Genomic DNA, 21,965 nt, shown 5'->3' with positions numbered 1-21,965 from the left:
TCCCTCCCAGCATCAGAGTCTTTTCCAATGAATGAACACTTCACATAAGGTGGCCAAAGAACTGGAGCTTCAGCTTTAGCAACATTCCTTCTAAAGAAATCCCAGGGTTGATCTCCTTCAGAATGGACTGGTTGGATCTCCTTGCAGTCCAAAGGATTCTCAAGAGTCTTCTCCAACACCACAGTTTAAAAGCATCAATTCTTCAGCGCTCAGCCTTTTTCATAGTCCAGCTCTCACATCCATACGTGACCACAGGAAAACCATAGCCTTGACTAGACAGACCTTAGTCGGCAAAGTAATGTCTCTGCTTTTGAACATACTATCTAGGTTGATCATAACTTTTCTTGCAAGGATAAAGCGTCTTTTAATTTCATGGCTGCAGTCACCATCTGCAGTGATTTTGGAGCCCCCCCCCCAAAAAAAAAATAAAGTCTGACACTGTTTCTACTGTTTCCCCATCTACTTCACATGAAGTGATGGGACCTGATGCCATGATCTTAGTTTTCTGAATGTTGAGCTTTAAGCCAACTTTTTCACTCTCCTCTTTCACTTTCATCAAGAGGCTTTTTAGCTCCTCTTCACTTTCTGCCATAAGGGTGGTGTCATCTGCATATCTGAGGTTATGGATATTTCTCCCGTACATCTCTTTAAAGAGGGATTCAAGAATTTTTAACAAATCATTGGATTATATGAGACACACCGATCAGGATAGTCTTCTTTTCTTATAATCAACCGATTTAAAACTAGTTGTAATTAAAAATTATTTGCTAGCAGCTCCCGGATTAATGTATAAGTGAATGGCTAGTTGAAGATATGTGTACACCAAATGGTGGGGAACCTTAAGAACTAGTTTAGAGTTCTACTCGTCACTCATGAGGTCAACATTTTTGTAATATCTCTATTAATACCTCATTCTAATTAAAATAGCACCTACTTGCTTGAATGTTTCACTTAAGAGAAGAAACTTGATGATCTGTGACTCCATCTTAAGAAGATAAAAAAAACATAGTTTTTAATCTCACAATAAATAGAAGGAGGAAAAGATGAGAATGGTGATCAAAAATAGAAAATGGACAGTGAAATACAAATAAAGGATTGAGTAAAACTAACATTCTGATGTTTAAAATGATACATAAAATAAATCATCTTTTAGATAAATTGATTGAAAATAACAGATGATAACACAATTGCTACTCAAGAAAAAAAAATGGGACTTCATTATAGATTCTGTCAATGTAGAAAAAATAATTAGGGAGAATTATGTATAATTTTCTTCCAAAAAATTGACTACTTAGTTGATGTAGAAAAATCATTTGAACCATACAAATAAAATTACCAAAGATGAAATACAAAATAAGAATAGCCTCTATCTTCTTATGAAATTGAATTTTCGGTTAAAAATCTTCCCACAAGAAGAACCCCAGGCACATATTATTAAATGGTAAATTCTGTCAAGCATTTAAGTAATAAACAGCACAAAAAATGTATGGTTATTTGAATAAACAGAGCAATAAGAGATATATGCAACACTTTTTCTTCATCCCATTAATATAGATCATACTCAAACTAGAGGCACTGGGATTTGAATTCAGTCGGTCTGGCCCCAGAATTTGTGCTCTTATTTAAAAAGTTATGTCATTTGATTACAATTGGGCCATAAAGATTCTTAAAGGATAAGCTTATGATCATGGGTTTTATAGTCTCACAATTGGAAAGGTTTTGGTTGAAGGAAGGACTTGATTAGAATTTTGCTCCAGGAGAATGATTCAGACAGGAAGGGGAGGAGGGGCTACAAGAGGAAAGAAGACTGGAAATCAAGTTATTTAAACTTGATGCTGTTACTATCTTGCCTATACCTTGTGTGAAACATGTACTTAGGATTGTGTTTATTTGTACGTGACAGCTCTCTAATTCCCAAACATCTATGTACATAAGAATATTCTAAGAGGCTTGTTTAAAATGAACATTCCTGGTTTCTCTGCCAAATATCCATGAGTTCAACTGATTTTCTAGGTGATTCTGACAGAGGTTCTAAGAAACCTCTATGATAGAAACCAAAGATTTCTGGATTTGATTTTCAGCTACAAATATCTAGAACCCAGCACTGTGCAAGCACAATGATAAAATTCTTCTGCCTGCTTCCTGACCCTCGGGAGATAAGGATTTGGTTGAAGAGGCAAAGACAATTCAATCAACAAAGTGCAAAACCTGAAAATGATTAATTAGCTTAGAATGTGTGAATCATAACTCTCTAGTTTAAAAACTGATAGCTGACATGCAGGTTACTGGCAATCATCAGTATACATATATTTTTTTGTTCCCAGTAAAAAATACATTTCTCAATGAGGCAAAAATTTTAAATGAAGGTATGAAGTTTATTTTAGAGATATAGCACAAGTGGGAGAGCAGGCAGAGAAACTGTTTAGTTATGATCGAAGCAAGGCAGAGAGGCACACCAGAAAAGAAAGGATGTGAGTGTCCCCTACAGTGAGGAGAGGCCACCACCAATATTTCTGATCATTTTCTGAGTTTTTGGACATCTCTGGTGTTTCATGGGTTACCCTGGTGGTTCAGAGGCAAAGAATCCATCTGCCAGGCAAAGGACACATGTTTTATCCCTGGATCAGGAAGATCCCCTGGAGAAGGAAATGGCAATCCACTCCAGTATACTTGCCTGGAGAATCTCATAGATAGAGGAACTTGGCAGGCTACCGTCCATGGAGTTGTAAAAGAGATATGACTTAGTACTAACCAACAACCATCAACAACAAAACCAGACAATGTTGTTTAAAAAAAAAAGAGAGAGAAAATATCAAGATAAATAATGTACTTCATTACAGAAATACTGAATAAAATATTAGAAAATAAAATATCACAGTATATGATAGAAAAATAAATAATGACTTGGGACGGGGGGGACCAAAATAATTACCTGTATAGCAGCAAACAAAATATATAAGAAAATTCCTTCAATCTGATGAGGATCATCTACAAAAATACCTCTAGCTAGCATTATGTTTAATGTAAAAACAGAAAATAGAAAAAAAATTCTACATAAAGTAAAATAATTTAATTTTCTACTGACCCTGTGTATAACAACAACCAAAAAAATAATGTCTTCAACCACTTTTATTCAACATCTTGTTTTAAATTTTTGCTGAATGAGGAAAGAAAATTATAATTACTGGAAATTAGAAAGTAAAACGGTCTTTATTTGCCAGCTAGATTCTGTATATAGAAAATTATAAGGAATCTGCAACCAAAATATGAAAAAATAATAACAGAATGCAGTAGTGTTGCATAAATGAGTATATATAAAAATATTAATTGCATCATTGTATTCTAATGGTAGCAAATAAAAATGACTTTTTAAAGTATAATTTGCAAGACTTACTCATGCACGCATGTATGTGTATGTGTTAGTCTCTCGGTCATGTCCAGCTCTTTGCAACCCCATGGGCTGTAGCCTGCCAGGCTCCTCTGTCCATGGAATTCTCCACTCAAGAAAACTGAAGTGAGTTGCCATTTCCTTCTATAGGGATCTTCCTGACCCAGGGATCAAACACAGGTCTCCTGATAAGGATTATCAATAAACTGTTGATAGCTAAGCTGTAATCCCTGAATACCTTAATTACACCAAAGGCAATCCATTTCTAGTATTCATGGTCAGCAGTCCATATTTTTCACAATGATAACCTATTTCTGACATTCTATACTCTAACAAGAAAGTGAAAGTGTTCATCACTCTGTCATGCCTGACTCTTTGGGCCCCCATGGACTGTAGTCTGCCAGGCTCCTTTTTCCATGGAAATCCCCAGGCAAGACTGCTGGAATGGCTGACCATTCCCTTTTCCAGGGAATCTTCCCAATCTAGGGATTGAACCCAGGTCTTCTGCATTGCAGGTAGACTTTTTACCATTTGAGCCACCAGAGAAGCCCACACTCTTATATGTCAGTTCAGTTCAGTTTAGTCACTCAATAGTCTTCAACTCTTTGCGACCCCATGAATTGCAGCATGCCAGGCCTCCCTGTCCATCATCAACTCCCGCAGTTCACTCAGACCTACGTCCATCGAATTGGTGATGCCATCCAGCCATCTCATCCTCTGTCGTCCCCTTCTCCTACTGCCACCAATCCTTCACAGCATCAGGGTCTTTTCCAATGAGTCAACTCTTTGGATGAAGTGGCCAAAGAAATGAAGTTTCAGCTTTAGCATCATTCCTTCCAAGGAACACCCAGGACTAATCTCCTTTAGAATGAACTGGTTGGATTTCCTTGCAGTCCAAGGGACTCTCAAGGTCTTCTCCAACACCACAGGTCAAAAGCATCAATTCTTAAGCACTCAGCTTTCTTCACAGTCCAACTCTCACATCCATACAGGACCACTGGAAAAACCACAGCCTTGACTAGACGGACTTTTGTTGGCAAAGTAATGTCTCTGCTTTTGAATATGCTATCTAAGTTGGTCATAACTTTTCTTCCAAGGAGTAAGCGTCTTTTAATTTCATGGCTGCAGTCACCATCTGCAGTGATTTTGGAGACCCAAAATATAAAGTCTGACATTGTTTCCACTGTTGCCCCATCTATTTCCCATGAAGTGATGGGACCAGATGCCATGATCTTCGTTTTCTGAATGTTGAGCTTTAAGCCAGCTTTTTCTCTCTCCACTTTCACTTCCGTCAAGAGGCTTTTTAGTTCCTCTTCACTTTCTGCTATAAGGGTGGTGTCATCTGCATATCTGAAGTTATTGATATTTCTCCTGGCAATCTTGATTCCAGCTTGTGCTTCTTCCAGTTCAGCATTTCTCATGATATATTCTACATAGAAGTTAAATAAGCAGGGTGACAATATACAGCCTTGATGTACTCCTTTTCCTATTTGGAACCAGTCTGTTGTTCCATGTCCAGTTCTAACTGTTGCTTCCTGACCTGCATAGAGGTTTCTCAAGAGGCAGGTCAGGTGGTCTTGTATTCCCATCTCTTTCAGAATTTTCCACAGTTTATTGTAATCCACACAGTCAAAGGCTTCAGCATAGTCAATAAGGCAGAAATAGATGTTTCTCTGAAACTCGTTTACTTTTTCTATGATCGAGCAGATGTTGGCAATTTGATCTCTGGTTCCTCTGCCTTTGATAAAACCAGCTTGAACATCCGGAAGTTCATGGTTCACGTATTGCTGAAGCCTGGCTTGGAGAATTTTGAGCATTACTTTACTAGCGTGTGAGATGAGTACAATTGAGTATTCTTTGGCATTGCCTGTCTTTGGGATTGGAATGAAGACTCTTTTCCAGTCCTGTGGCCACTGCTGAGTTTTCCAAATTTGCTGGCATATTGAGTGCAGCACTTTTACAACATCATTTTTCAGGATTTGAAATAGCTCAACTGAAATTCTATCACCTCCACTAGCTTTGTTCATACTGATGCTTCCTAAGGCCCACTTGACTTCACATTCCAGGATGTCTGGCTCCAGGTGAGTGATCGCACCATCGTGATTCTCTTGGTCATGCAAATCTTTTTTGTATGGTTCTTCTGTGTATTCTTGCCATCTCTTCTAAATATCTTCTGCTTCTGTTAGGTCCATACCATTTCTGTCCTTTATCGAGCCCATCTTTGCATGAAATGTTCCCTTGGTATGTCTGATTTTCTTGAAGCGATCTCTAGTCTTTCCCATTCTGTTTTTTTTTTTTTTTTTTTCTCTCTATTTCTTTGCACTGATCACTGAGGGAGGCTTTCTTATCTCTCCTTGCTATTTTTTGGAACTCTGCATTCAGATGCTTATGTCCTTCCTTTTCTCATTTGCTTTTAGCTTCTGTTATTTTCACAGCTATTGTAAGTCCTCCCCAGACAGCCATTTTGCTTTTTTGCATTTCTTTCCATGGGGATGATCTGATCCCTGTCTCCTGTACAGTGTCACGAACCTCATTCCATAGTTCTTCAGGTACTCTATTTATCAGATCTAGTCCCTTAAATCTATTTCTCGGTTCCACTGTATACTCATAAGGGATTTGATTTAGGTCATACCTGAATGGTCTAGTAGTTTTCCATCCTTTTTTCATTTTAAGTCTGAATTTGGCAATAAGGAGTTCATGATCTGAGCCACAGTCAGCTCCCGGTCTTGTTTTTGCTGCCTGTATAGAGCTTCTCCATCTTTGGCTGCAAAGAATATAATCAATCGGATTTCAGTGTTGACCATCTGGTGATGTTCATGTGTAGAGTCTTCTCTTGTGTTGTTGGAAGGGGCTGTTTGCTATGACCAGTGCGTTGTCTAGGCAAAAATCTATTAGCCTTTGCCTGCTTCATTCTGTATTCCAAGGCCAAATTTGCCTGTTACTCCAGGTGTTTCTTGACTTCCTACTTTTGCATTCCAGTCCCCTAAAAAGAAAAGAACATCTTTTTTGGGTGTTAGCACTAAAAGGTCTTGTAGGTCTTCATAGAACCGTTCAACTTCTGCTTCTTTAGCATTACTGGTTGGGGCATAAACTTGGATTACTGTGATACTGAATGGTTTGCCTTGGAAACGAACAGAGATCATTCTGTCTTTTTTGAGATTGCATCCAAGTACTGCATTTTGGACTCCTTTGTTGACCATGATGGCTACTCCATTTCTTCTAAGGGATTCCTGGCCGCAGTAGTAGATATAATGGTCATCTGAGTTAAATTCACTCATTCCAGTCCATTTAATTCGCTGATTCTTAGAATGTCAACATTCACTCTTGCCATCTCCTGTTTAACCACTTCCAATTTGCCTTGATTCATGGACCTGACATTCCAGGTTCCTATGCAATATTGCTCTTTACAGCATCGGACATTGCTTCTATCACCAGTCACATCCACAGCTGGGTATTGTTTTTGCTTTGGCTCCATCCCTTCATTCTTTCTGGAGGTATTTCTCCACTGATCTCCAGTAGCATATTGGGCACCTACTGACCTGGGGAGTTCCTCTTTTAGTATCCTATCATTTTGCCTTTTCATGCTGTTCATGGGGTTCTCAAGGCAAGAATACTGAAGTGGTTTGCTATTCCCTTCTCCAGTGGACCATGACTATAGTTGAGCATGCTTTATCATGCAGAGCTAAAGAACAAGTGACATAAATTTTAGAGCCCCTAAGAGTCTCAGGGTTTAAAAGAATGAACAAAATAAATACTGAAGTCTATATGAAAATGAAATGGTCAAGGATAAACAGGATCCACTTACAGGGAAGAAAAGATGTCAGAAGTTGCTGTAATGGGTAGTGAGATTTACTTCAAAGTTATCATAAAGAATATGTGGTAATGGTAGGTACCTCAAAGGAATATAAGAAAGACTTATGAAACTGAATGAGGTAGATTCATGATTAGGTCGTTATTCAAAAACATCTCTGTTAATCTATTATAATTTTTTCATACTTCATTATTGATAAATAGCATTTCTTCTTGTTTGCATTATGAGTGCAAAGCTGAGACATGAATGAATATATATGTTAGAAGAAGAGAAGATAGAGCAATTCTTAACTTGGGCTTTATCACTGAGTAATCATTATATCTCCTTAGAAATACATTTAACTTTTTCTCAGTATTCAGTATCATCTTAAACATCTTTTATTAAACTATATTATACTGGTATTCAAAAAGTTAGTGATGCATACAGAGACTAGCTATTATTTTCAGGATCTTCTTGCTTAAAATCAGGTAATATATTTATAATGCAAACTCAAAAGTCTTAATTTTACCTGGAGTAAAATAAAGTTTTGAGAAAAGTTAAACGTTCCATTCTATAGAACTGAATCAAAAGAGTTAGTTATGAGAACCTGAGTGCAAATTTAACCCTAACCCTAACCTTAACCCTGACACTAAACAGAGTTATGATCTGTGTTTGCAGCAGTGTTACAAATCACAACATAAACTGTAGCATAAGGAATGAGTCTCTAATAATATATATATTTCATCACTCTGAGTTTCATAATGTATTATTTCTATATTAACTCAGAAATCATTGTAGCTCATCCTGACCATCAAAAAAAATTTAAAATGCAACACACAATTTATTTGAAACATAATCATATATTTACTTAAAGGTAAACTAGCATCAGAAATATATAAGAAAATTATTAGGCATAATATGAACATAAACATGTTTATTTGAGTTATTCACAGCTTGACTTTAATTCAACTGCCTATTGGACTTGTGAATTATATTGAGGGAGAAAGCAGTTTCATAGTTATCAAACTCCTGGCTGTCTCTTTCACATCTTTATTCCTAAGGCTATAGATAAGAGGGTTCAGCATAGGAATCGTGACAGTAAAAAACACAGTGGCTACTTTGACGAGGAGCCATGAGCTTTTGTAGTTGGGTACACCATAAAGGAACAGGACAGTCCCATGGAAAATGGTGATGGTGGTCAGGTGGGAGGCACAGGTGGAGAAGGCTTTTCAGAGTCCAGTAGCTGAAGGCATCTTGATGATTGTGACATCTATGAAAACATAGGAAGTGAGGATAATCAGGAAGCTACACACTTCATTGAGTGTAAAAATGATGAAACACATCAGCTGACTGAAATGTGTGTCAGAACAGGAAGCAGAGATGATGGCAGAATATTCACAGCCAAAGTGATGTATGATATAGAACTGCAGAAGGACAGCTCCCAAAGGGAACATGTGATTGTCAAGTACACGTTCCACCCCACGTGTAAGTCCCAGCGACCAGGAGGCAGCAGAGCTTAGGAGACACAGTTACTGTGTAAAGCAGGGGGTTACAAACAGCCACAAACCTGTCATAGGCCATCGCTGCTAGCATGGACATCTCCATAATCACAAATGTACAGCCAAAGAAAAACTGTGCCATGAATCCTTTGAAAGAGATAACTCTGTCTTTCACTACCAAGCTATCTAGGAGTTTGGGTGTAAATACACTGGAAGAACAAATATCCAAAAAGGATAAATGGCTAAGAAAAAAGTACATGGGTGTGTGGAGTTTGAGACTTGTCCTTATGACCACTAGTATGCCAAGGTTCCCCACCAGAGTGACTGTGTAAATGGTCAAGAACAGCAGGAAAAGGGGTGCCAGGAAGTGTGGATATTCTGAGAAGCCCAAGAGGATGAACATGGTCACAGAGCTCTGATTTCCTTCACTCAGAACCATGGATCTTGATTTAAAAGATAAAAATAAAGAAGAATTAAAATTGAGCAGTGAAACATGAGAAGGTGGAGTGAAAGAAGTCCAAGATTGCTCAACCTAAGCTAGTGAAGGCAGTGTGATCAGCGTATACCCAGGAATGTTATGAAGTGTCAGGTTGAAGTCTTAGCTTGACAACTTGAGTAAATTTGATTATGGGAAATTAGTTTTATTCTTTAGAACTTTAGTTTCTTTATCTGGAAAATAAGAAAGAATAGTATTTATCAATAGTAGTATTGTATATAAATGATTCCTGAATGAGTATAATGCTTAGAGTATTAAATATCCCCAAGATAGAATATAATTATATGAGAACACAGGCTACATAGAGGAAACTAAAAAAGAAAAAAAAAACTAAACAAATCATTGATTGGGTTATGGCAGTCATATGATAACAGCAGAATTGGCCTGGGAAAGATTAAACATTTTTAACATATAAAGAAAAATATTTTAGTAAATTTCTCTGGGGTTTAACATATAACTGCACATGTATGATGGTCTTGTGACTAATAAAAATAGAATTTAGCCTGTATATTGCTGTTTTCAGTTCATATAGGTTTCCTCTGCCAAAATTCTTCTGGGTCCATATCCCTCAGATCAGAGTGAAAGGATGATCCTAGGTTAAATCAACTCACCAAATGCCAGATATCCTTGGTGTATTTCTATGATGGATTCCTTGCTAACATTAATATGCTGCATATAAATTTTATATCAAAATTGAAATGTTTGTTTAAATGTTTCCAGTCCTTGAATCAGAAAGTTGATGATTCTTGCAAAATATAGTTAATAACAATAGCAAGAAATATAATCTGTAATTTTTGCAACAGTCAAGAAATTACAGAATGAGAATGAACATGTTCTTGAGTAATAGGCAGACCTAGAAATTATGCTTCCTGATGGTGTTTTAATTTGTTTTATATCTAACCACCTAAGCCTAGGGACTCAAACCCTGAAGAATTCTTACAGAGTTTATTGTCATGAGCTATAGACAGAATAACTAAAGGAAAATTCCTCTTCTGTAATTTACAGTATGATTTCTTTTGTCATTGACCTATTTCTGATGTTTTTAAAAATAATTAACCTCCATACAGAGGCTGTGTTTGTGCATGCTAAGTCACTTCAGTCGTGTTGGAGTCTTTGTGACTCCATGGACTGTAGCCCACCAGGTTCCCCTGTCCATGGGATTCTCCAGGCAAGAATACTGGAGCAGATTGCCATGCTCTCCTCCAGGGATCTTTCTGACTCAGGAATTGAACTCCTGTCTCTTTATGTCTCCTGCATTGGCAGGAGGGTTCTTTACCACTAGTGCTACTTGGGAAGACCATACAGAAGCTATACTTTTTAAAATCATAAAAAATTATGTTAGTATATTTTCCAATGAACGTAACCCAAATTATGGCTGATACAATGTGCTTTTTGTCTTATATATCTCCACATATATTGATATGGAAACACACAACATTACACTGTACAAAACACACAACATTATACTATACATATTTTTGCATTTAGCCAGTTAGGCTTATTAATCGTCATGCTCTGAGTATGAGTGCCATCAGCTGTGGGTTGGTAGAGTGGATATTGATTAGGTGTCATGATCCTAGCTTGGACAGCAAGGAGATCCACCCAGTCCATTCTAAAGGAAATCAATCCTGAATATTCATTGGAAGGACTGATGCTGAAGCTGAAGCTCCAATATTTTGGCCACCTGATGCAAAGAACTGACTCATTGGAAAAGACCCTGAAGCTGGGAAAGATTGAAGGCAGGAGGACAAGGGGCTGACAGAGGATGAGATTGTTGAATGGCATCACTGACTCAATGGACATGAGTTTGAGTAAGCTCCAGAAGTTGGTGATGGACAGGGAAGCCTAGCATTCTGAAGCCCATGGCATCACAAAGAGGCAAACATGACTGAGTGACTGAACTGACTGACTTATTGATGATACTGCTGATAGATCCAGCTATATTTCTGTACTACAGTCACAGAGGTGATAGCACTAATATTTTTAATTCATCCATGTGATCCCTGCACCTACTCCTTTATGTCACAACTATGTGACATATGTATCAAGAAAGAAAAAATAAGGCCATATAAAATATTGACCCAATAAGATGATACTACATAGAGTCTTTGGAGGAGGAAATTGCAACTACTCCAGTATCCTTACCTGGACAATTCAATGGACAGAGGAGCCTGGAGGGCTACAGTCTATGGGGTCTCAAAAAGTAATACACAACTGAACATACGGACATACTCATTCACACACACGCAGTTTCCTGTGTAGGAAATTTTGATATACACATATGTAGGGGCATTGGAAGACAAAGATTACAAATTATTCGAAGGGATTGGCAAATCTGGTGCAGCTAATTTTGGAAGATTTAGCCAAATGGGCAACCTATAACTCACCAGCTAATTGAGGTTCCAATTTACAAATGTAAGCTATTTTTAATATATGGCTAAGAAATAAAGAAAATATCTACTTACTTGTTAGAGCATCTATTGTCACCACATCAATGCAGTTGGCCTGATATTTCAACTGAAGCTTTGTCAGGGAAGGAATCAACAAATATGCTTGTAAATCCAATCAAAGGAACATCTTAAAAGAGAATCATTTGAAATAGAAGGTTTTGATTTTTTATTTTTTTGCTATTTTACAGATTTCTTAGTATGCTTATTAGTGAGTCAAATATAAATGATAAAGATAGTTGAAGTCCATGTAGACCAAAGATAATTAGTGCAACAAGTTTATTAATTCTATAGAGTATTACTTTGTAATTTTAAATTCCTTTCTTCCAAATTTTGTTCAGTATTGCATGCTAGTTTTAGTTAAAGCAAGGACTGTGTATATGATACTAACTTGTTTCTTTTTTTCAATATTTATTTATTTATTTTTGGCTCGTGGCTCCAGAACACAGGCTCAGTAGTCATGGTGCATAGGCTTAGTTGCCACTTGACATGTGGGATCTTCCCAGACCAGGGTTCAAAACAGTGTTTTTATCCTCCAATATTTAGTTAAGTTAAAGCTTGAAGATCTTAATTTCATAAAATTTGACAGTGCTTCTAGATAGAGAAGCCCAGATTGTGTATGCTCCCACAGAGAGGTTGGGGATTGCATTATGTAAATATAGTTTAAAAAATGGATGTCTTAAATATTTGTGATATGGTATCTTTTTTGTTAAAAAAACAGAATTATTTAAAATTCATACTTAAAGATTTGTGAAAGTGGTAAATGCCAAATGCTCATTTAAAGAATAAATGACTAAATGGTTTTATTTACAGAATTTGTTATTTTTAAACAACTACAAGTACAGTGAGAAAGAAAAACAAACGAAAAATGTGAAGAAACAAGTTAAACTACAGAAAAATATTTGCCAGAGAAATGTTAAGGTTCAAGAGTCTATGCCAGAGAGATATTAAAATAAATTGTTAATGTACCGAGGCAGATTGCTGAAAAAAGTTTTTCAAAGGGAGAAGTATTTCTTTTGTCTGATACAAAATCAGACTGTATCCTAACAGACATCAACAAGCAATTGGGAGAAAATATCAAAATAGACTGGAATGCCAACAATATTGCAGAATGCCACAGATCATTTGATAAAAAAATTATTTTATAATGTTGAGGACTATATAGTCCCTGACACACAGTATTCCCACTGAGAAATTTAGGGAACTTTCCTAGTGGCTTGAAGAAAAAGATTGAAAGTGAAGTATCTCAGTCGTGTCCAACTTTTTGCGACCCCATGGACACCAGGCTCCTCCATCCATGGGATTTTCTAGACAAGAGTACTGGAGAGGGTTGCTGTTTCCTTCTCCATCTTTTAGGGCTACCATAAGATATTTCAACTTCTTTCAAAGTAATTTTTGCCAAAGTGTTGATGCCCAAAATTTTGTCGTTTCCTACTGCAAGCTCCCCAGGACAATCAAAAGAACCCATACCTCATTTTCTCCCATTTCCTGTGATCACCACAACTTTCATGGCATTATTCTTCATCAGACACCCAATTTTTCAAGATATTTGATTCAGTGAACACTCTATTATAGTCATCCACAAAGGATAATTTATAAATCATAATATTACTACAGACCATTGATTATTGGAATCCAATTTTCTATTCACATGATGCTTGGTCTGTGTTTAAGGCTAAGATATTGTCCAAATACTCATCTTTGAAAGTCTTCCCCCAAATTACCACTTCTTGCTTGAATTTCTTTGGGAAAACATAAACCTGACTAGAAGGTTATAGTAGGAAAATATTTCTTTTCAAGTATTGAAGTATTGATTTTAACAAAATAAAAAAAAAAAAATAAATCAAGATATTTCACAGTAATGATCACACTGGAAGAGTACCATCTTTAGGACTGGAGGATGCTATATTAGTAGAATATGGAGGAATGCAGATAGGTATCACAGATCAAGAAACTATCTTTCTATAAACATGAATCAAAAGCTGTTTTAATGATTTCTTATTAAATCTAGTAGATTTTATATTTTTAAACTTTTTACATTTTTGATTCTGAATTTCCCTTATGTAAGGGCTTCCCTGGTGGCTCAGAAGGTAAAGAATTTACCTTCAATGCAGGAGATGTGGGTTTGACCAATGGGGAAAGATCACCTGGGGAAGAGAAGTGCCACCCACTCCAGTGTACTTGCCTGGAGAATTCCATGGTCAGAGGAGCTTGGCGGGCTACAGTCCATGTGTGCATGCTCAATCACTTCAGTCGTGTATGACTCTGTGTACCTGTGGACTGTAGCCCACCAGGCTCTTTTGTCCATTGGATTCTCCAGGGCATCTTCTCCACCCAGGGACTGAACCCAGGTCTCCTGTGTCCTCTGTATAGCAGGTCACCAGAGGAAGCACAGGCGGCAGTCTATGGACTCACAAACAGTTGGACATAACTGAGCCCCTAACACACTTTAGTTACGTACAGAAACTTTAGTTATGTAACTTTAGCTATGTAACTTCAGTTATGTAAGGAAAATGTCTTGTAATAGAATAATGTAGTAAGATACGTGCCTAGTATCAATCAGTATATTGGCTGTTGCCTTCTTTACTTAGTCAACTTATTAACATTGGCATGTATACATCATGCACCAGATCCAGGTTTTATAATTATTGCTCCAGAAAGAAGTGAACATTAAACTGTAAAATTCATGGCAGTATTGTATGCATCCTCAGTAACCATTTAGTAATGGTCTTTCAAAGAAGAAAAGTTATATTTATACTTGCTACATCCAAAAGTTTTAAAGATAAGTAGCATGTAAATCCATCTATAGAAACAGTAGTTCATAAATGTTACTTAATATAACCATTAGTGAACTAACCTATGTTATCTAATATATCAATGCATTGAGCTTCATAGTTAAAATGTTTATTTTTAGATTGAAAGTGAAACCTAAGAATTTTTGGAAGAAAGTTTGCATTGCATTTATATAAATAAACTGCCTATTCAAGAGCATTTACCAAGCAAAAATAATCTATACTAAAAAGATTTTGCAACTATTTAATCCTTTTCTATTTTGTTTTCTTTCTACTTAATATAAAAATCTGAGAACCAAATTACAAGTTACATAACTTCAAATTTGATATTTAAAACAGCATATTTTCTTTACTCCATTGCATATGCTTGCCTCCTTTGTCAAAGATAAGATGTCCATAGGTGTGTGGATTTATCTCTGGGCTTTCTATTTTGTTCCATTGATCTACATTTCTGTCTTTGCGCCAGTACCATACTGTCTTGATGACTGTGGCTTTGTAGTAGAGCCTGAAGTCAGGCAAGTTGATTCCTCCAGTTCCATTCTGCTTTCTCAAGATTGCTTTGGCTATTCGAGGTTTTTTGTATTTCTATACAAGTCTTGAAATTATTTGTTCTAGCTCTGTGAAAAATATCGCTGGTAGCTTGATAGGGATTGCATTGAATCTGTAGATTGCTTTGGGTAGTTTACTCATCTTCACTATATTGATTCTTTCAATCCATGAGCGTGGTATATTTCTCCATCTATTAGTGTCCACTTTGATTTCTTTCATCAGTGTTTATAGTTTTCTATATATAGGTCTTTAGTTTCTTTAGGTAGATATATTCCTAAGTATTTTATTCTTTTTGTTGCAATGGTGAATGGAATTGTTTCCTTAATTGCTTAAAGACAATCTTTTAACAAGTGGTGCTGGGAAAACTGGTCATCCGCTTGTAAAAGAATGAAACTAGATCACTTTCTAACATCACACACAAAAATAAACTCAAAATGGATTAAAGATCTAAATGTAAGACCAGAAACTATAAAACTCCTAGAGGAGAACATAGGCAAAACACTCTCCGACATAAATCACAGCAAGATCCTCTATGATCCACCTCCAAGAATTCTGGAAATAAAAGCAAAAATAAACAAATGGGATCTAATTAAAATTAAAACTTTCTGCACAACAAAGGAAAATATAAGCAAGGTGAAAAGACAGACTTCTGAATGGGAGAAAATAATAGCAAATGAAGCAACTGACAAACAACTAATCTCAAAAATATACAAGCAACTTATGCAGCTCAATTCCAGAAAAATAAACGACCCAATCAAAAAATGGGCCAAAGAACTAAATAGATATTCTCCAAAAAGACATACGGATGGCTAACAAACACATGAAAAGATGTTCAACATCACTCATTATTAGAGAAATGCAAATCAAAACCACAACGAGGTACCACTTCACACCAGTCAGAATGGCTGTGATACAAAAGTCTGCAAGCAGTAAATGCTGGAGAGGGTATGAAGAAAAGGGAACCCTCCTATACTGTTGGTGGGAATGCAAACTAGTACAGCCACTATGGAAAACAGTGTGGAGATTCCTTTAAAAATTGCAAATAGAACTGCCTTATGACCCAGCAATCCCACAGCTGGGCATACACACCGAGGAAACCAGAATTGAAAGAGACACATGTACCCCGGTGTTCACCACAGCACTGTTTATAATAGCCAGAACATGGAAGCAACCTAGATGTTCATCAGCAGATGAATGGATAATAAAGCTGTGGTACATATACACAATGGAGTATTACTCAGCCATATAAAAGAATACACTGCAATCATTTCTAACGAGATGGATGAAAATGGAGCCGATTATACAGAGTGAAGTAAGCCAGAAAGAAAAACATCAATACAGTATCCTAACACATATATATGGAATTTAGAAAGATGGCAATGATGACCCTGTATGCAAGACAGCAAAGGAGACACCGATGTGTAGAGTGGACTTTTGGACTCTGAGGGAGAAGGAGAGGGTGGAATTATTTGGGAGAATGGCATTGAAACATGTATACTATCATGTAGGAAACGAATCACCAGTCTATGTCCGATGCAGGATACAGCATGCTTGGGGCTGGTGCACGGGGATGACCCAGGGAGATGTTATGGGGAGGGAGGTGGGAAGAGGGTTCATGTTTGGGAACGCATGTACACCCGTGGTGGATTCATGTCAATGTATGGCAAAACCAATACAGTATTGTAAAGTAAAATAAAGTAAAAATAAAAATTTTAAAAAACAGTGTATTTTAATTATTATCTTAAAACAATACTGAATTTGTCAGACATTACATGATGCATTATCAAATTTTCTAAATCATTTTTGTATTAGTAACAGATCTTTATTAAACTACACAGAGACACACAGCACACTATTTTTGTTTCGGATTTTTCTTTTTAATTTTTGTAGCGCTCTGCTGGTTTCTGCCATGCTGCTGCTGCTGCTGCTGCTAAGTCTCTTCAGTGGTGTCCGACTCTGTGCAACCCTATAGACGGCAGCCCACCAGGCTCCCCCGTCCCTGGGATTCTCCAGGCAAGAACACTGGAGTGGGTTGCCATTTCCTTCTCCAATGCATACAAGTGAAAAGTGAAAGTGAAGTCGCTCAGTCATGTTAAACTCTTAGCGACCCCATGGACGGCAGCCTACCAGGCTCCTCCATTCATGGGATTTTCCAGGCAAGAGTACTGGAGTGGGATGCCATTGCCTTCTCTGGGTTTCTGCCGTACAACAATGCTAATCAGCCATGATTATACATGCATCCCTTCCCTTTCTAGGCTCCCTCTCCTCTCCTCATTCCATTCCTCTGGGTCATCACAGACCACCAGACTGGGCTCCCTATACTGGATAGGAACATTTGGTTATGACCCTTGGATGACAAACAAAAGTTAAATTTCTATCTCTATTGCCATGAATAAAGAGGGTCGGGAATTTTGTTGTATATTCATAAACAATAAAAGACATATGATTTAGTATAAATAATTATGGTAAATAATTTTCATGGAAAACTCTAATAAATCATGGAAGGAAACATAATATTTAATATGTTGAATTATAACTACAACACATGGTCCCTCCCTACTTTCTGCTTATAAACCTTAATCATGATTGAAGTGAAGTGAAGTGAACTGAAGTCTCTCAGTTGTGTCTGACTCTTTGCAACCCCATGGACTGTAGCACACCAGGCCCCTCTGTCCATAGAATTCTCCTGGCAAGAGTACTGGAGTGGGTTTCCATTTCTTCCTCCAGGGGATATTCCCAACCCAGGGAATGAACCTGGGTCTCCCGCATTGCAGTCAGACATTTTACTGTCTGAGCCACCAGGGAAGCCCCATTAGTAAGACACAAATAGGAAAGGCAAATTCTTATATTTAATCTCAATCAGTCATTGGAGAAGGAAATGGCAACCAACTCCAGTGTTCTTGCCTGGAGAATCCCAGGGACGGCGGAGATTGGTGGGCTGCCGTCTATGGGGTTGCACAGAGTCGGACACGACTGATGCGACTTAGCAGCAGTCATTTGCTTAAAGCAATCCAGTGACCCATGAATTATTAAAACCTTAGGTAAAACAAGTCATAGGCATGAATTCTCTGCTATTTGCTATAGAATTACCTGGAATTATCAAGAAAGAATATCTTTGATGAGGTAAATGTTTTAATTAATCTTTGGTGAATATTGAGCCAGGGCTTTCCAGGTGGTGCTAGTGGTAAAGAATCTGCTTGCTAATGGAGGAGACGCCAGAGATTCTGGTTCAATCCTGATAGACCTGGATTTGATTCCTGCTTTCGGAAGTTCCCCTGGAGGAGGAAATGGTGACCCACTCCAGTATTCTTGCCTGGAAAATTCCATGAACAGAGGAGAGTGAGGGGTTACAGTCTATGGCATCACAGTGTCAGACCTGACTGAGAAGGCACGCATCACACATGCACAAATGTTGAGCCAACTTCTTCATGTCACCCTATACCCCTGACATAAGACATAACAGCTCTACAAGAAGCAAAGATTTTCAAACCTTGCCTTTGAGTTTAGCCTTTTTTTTTTTTTTTTTAACTTTGACCCAAACATAGATGAGACCCAAACAGGGACTTGATTGTTTCCAACATAAGAATGGTCCAAGGAGGATGATTTACATACAGGTCTGTAGGCTGAAGATTAGTTGGTCCGATTAGCTCACCTCTGAACATCGAGTGACCTGTCTCATATCATCAGAGCTGCCTCAGTAAAGTCACTATTTCAAAAATAGCTGTTGTTGCAACCTACTGGAGTTCATAAATGTTTCTTTTTCATCATAAATAGCTAATGCTTTAATGAAATCTGTACACTAAATCATAATCAATTTGTTGGTCGTTATATTATACTATACATGGGAGAACTGGTTTAAAGATACTGTAACTTAAAATGAATTGAAAATTACCTAAGTAAAATTTCTAGTAAAAGAGATAGATAAATAAATTTTAAAATGTACAACCACAATGATGTACATGGAAAAACTTAAGTGATAGGTATACTTTATATTTCCAACATTTGTATTATTTTCTTGCACTAGCACATAGAAAATAATTTATATCTGGTTATATTATCAATTATATTTAAACTATACCATATTATGAACTATTTAAGTTAAATATATTTCAAATTTGTCTTTGTTTGCCTGGGAATCTTCCAAAAGTCAAAGTGTTTCTTATGAAATTAATAAAGTCTTAAGCCCGCAAAAGGATAATGTTGATAAAAAGTATATGTATTACTGCAAGAGTATAATGCAGACATCAACAAGGAACAAAGCTTCTGGGACATCACAGTGGCGTACAGAAGAGGGTTACAAACGGCCATAAATCAGTCATATGCCATCACTGCCAACAGGAATGTCTCTGTTACCACAAATACACAAAGAATTGTATGAGGCATCCTGTAAAGGAGATGGTTCTGTCTTCCACAACCAAGTTTTCTAGTAGCTTGGGTGTAACTACTGTCGAGTAACAGAAATCAATGAAGGATACGGGGCTGAGAAAGAAGTACATTGGTGTGCGGAGCCTGGAACTGGACTTGATGATCAGGATCATGCCCAGCTTCCCCAGCACAGTGACTGTGTAGATGGTCAGGAAGACCAGGAACAGGTGCAGCTGGGGCTGAGGATATTCTGAGAAGCCCAAGAGAATGAAAGTGATCTCAGCACTCTGGTTTATTTGGTTCCTCTGGAGAAAATATCAATTTTCATCCAGAAGAGTAAAACTAAACTTTGAAATAGGCAGAAGAGTAGAAAATGTGTTGAGAAGCTCACTGGGCCTCTGTTTACAGTGTTTCTGCAAATGCTATATTTCTGCTTTATTTCAAATGCTAATGTTCACTTATATGTCAATTATACAGCCAATAATAATTCTCATTGTGTATGATCTTCAGAAACAAAGAAATAAAACAGATTAGATCCTGCTTTATTTCAAATAATAAAATTCATTATTACCAGCTGTTTTCAGGAGACATGGCATTTGCATGAATCTGAGCTTTGTGAAAACACCTGCTATGACAATCCAATTACATGTATTGGAGAAAAACATGTCATTAGGTTCCACAGTTTCTTACCTGCCTCACGTCCTGAGCTATGAGACTTTTAACTTATATGCTAATTTGTATAATGGTAACATTTCTGAAAAAATTGTTAATATAATATTCTTTAGGTTGTTCTATCTCCTTTCAATTCCTTTCTTATTCCTAGTTATTCCAAATTCTCAACCCATTCTGCAGCTATGCTATAAGACATACTAAACTTTTTCACTTATGTTGAATTAATTTTGAAAATATTTAAATGTATTCTTCATGTGTTATTCACCAGAAGTTTCAAAACAAAATATGTGCTATGCTTCCTATGACCATAGTTGAAACAATATTGAACAGAAAACTCTTATTTTTTTCCATTGTAGCAGATTTTGGAATTTGGGTGGCAAAAATAAGAACTGTGAAAATACTGGAGAAAGCATAGAGGCTTCAGAATGGATCAAATATATACTCTGCCATTTTGAATTAACTTTTTAGTTCTTCCAAAGAAAAGTGGCTGGAAAACACCTATTTCAAATGGGACACCAGAATATTTCTTGATTATTACTGATCACAATGTATTTCCTCTATAGTAAGATAAGAATATTAATATAAATTATAAATCATTAGATTGGAACTAGATACTTCAATAATGAATTCCAATGCTGTAAGACATGGTAGAACAGATATTTACCTTTTTATATATTAGAATTATGAATAATTGTTATTATTTCAAACACCTGATATGTTTGTGAAAATCCAGCACAGCATGGACATCTATCAACTGGTAGACACATTGGGGAAGACAATGCAGAAATCCCTTCTTCTAGAAGCCACACAACAGAAACATTGTACAATTTCATTAGAACACTTGGTTTAAGATGCATGTTTCCTTATTTTCCTGTAGATTTTCTCACAACACTATAGTTTTCTGATTCCCACATGATGAACTTGTAAGAAAGATATCTTCCGAAGACCATGTCCACAACAGATCTGCGGCGGGGGGTGGGGGGGGTGTGTGGGGGGGTGTTGCTCCGCAGAAAGAGAGAAGCAGTGGAACTTCCCTCAGCAGAGCTGAGGGGTCCCGAGGAAAAGTGAGCCTGCTGTCCGCCAAACCAGCCCCTCAGTGAGCGAGAAACATTCGGACCGACAGGTGTTCCATCTGAGCAGTTCCGCTTTATTCTCGCAAGCTCCCAGCTTATAAAGGCAAGGGGTGGGGGGTGATGTGAGGGACTTTCCATAGTTGCACCAATCGCTTTAAAGGTCAAATCATCATGTGCCATCATTATAACAGGAGTCTATGGTGATCATGCGCTGTCCATGTGTAGGGAAATCAAGAGAGCCAATCAAAAGTTTTGACAAACTACATAGACACGCCCCTATCTCTTCCTCCAGGCGCCATCTTAGTTTCCGACAGTAAAGGTAGCCCTTCTCTTTTCTTTTTTAAGGTTTCCCATTTAGGGCCCCACACAGATCCTCTGTAACAATAGTTTGTAAGGTCTCAGCACCACTGCAAATATTGATTATGACTATATTATTCCAGCCACATTCTGTCAATTTAAAATGCTCTGTGCAAGGTTATGAGAATAATTTTCCAAGATTGTTTAATATAACAGTGACTTTAAGGTTCCAAATAAATATTAATAGCAAATGCATAACATTAACATTATTCAGTATGACTCTTCCAAAAACTGCTTGGATCTATAAATTCAACCTCATTATCAGTTAATACATCCTTCTTTAGTGAAGGTGGATTTATCAACCTCTGCTATGTAGTACATGCCTATTTCTTTATAATTTATTTCCCCATTTTATTTTTTCTTATGATGTTTGCTTTATTTTACCACCTACTTTTATAGACATGACTTATTTTTTTCATCCCCTCTGTACACAGATGAACTTTCATATTTATCACTCACAATTACTATAGGTTATATTCCTAATATTTATAAATATTGTTGTTAATGTCACTTTATTTCTAGAAAATTACAGGAAAA

General features: G+C 37.0%; 1 pseudogene; it reads right to left on the bottom strand.

Annotated features, from left to right (window-relative positions):
• Window positions 1–8,167: 8,167 nt before the first annotated feature.
• On the bottom strand, window positions 8,168–20,194 carry LOC138439072 (olfactory receptor 1165-like; annotated as a pseudogene).
• Between the last annotated feature and the right edge of the window lie 1,771 nt (window positions 20,195–21,965).

The sequence above is a fragment of the Ovis canadensis genome, chromosome 4 (assembly GCF_042477335.2).
Source record: "Ovis canadensis isolate MfBH-ARS-UI-01 breed Bighorn chromosome 4, ARS-UI_OviCan_v2, whole genome shotgun sequence".
Classification (NCBI taxonomy): Eukaryota; Metazoa; Chordata; class Mammalia; order Artiodactyla; family Bovidae; genus Ovis; species Ovis canadensis.
Note: the sequence above shows the minus strand (reverse complement) of the source record. Positions and strands in the feature narration are given on the sequence as shown.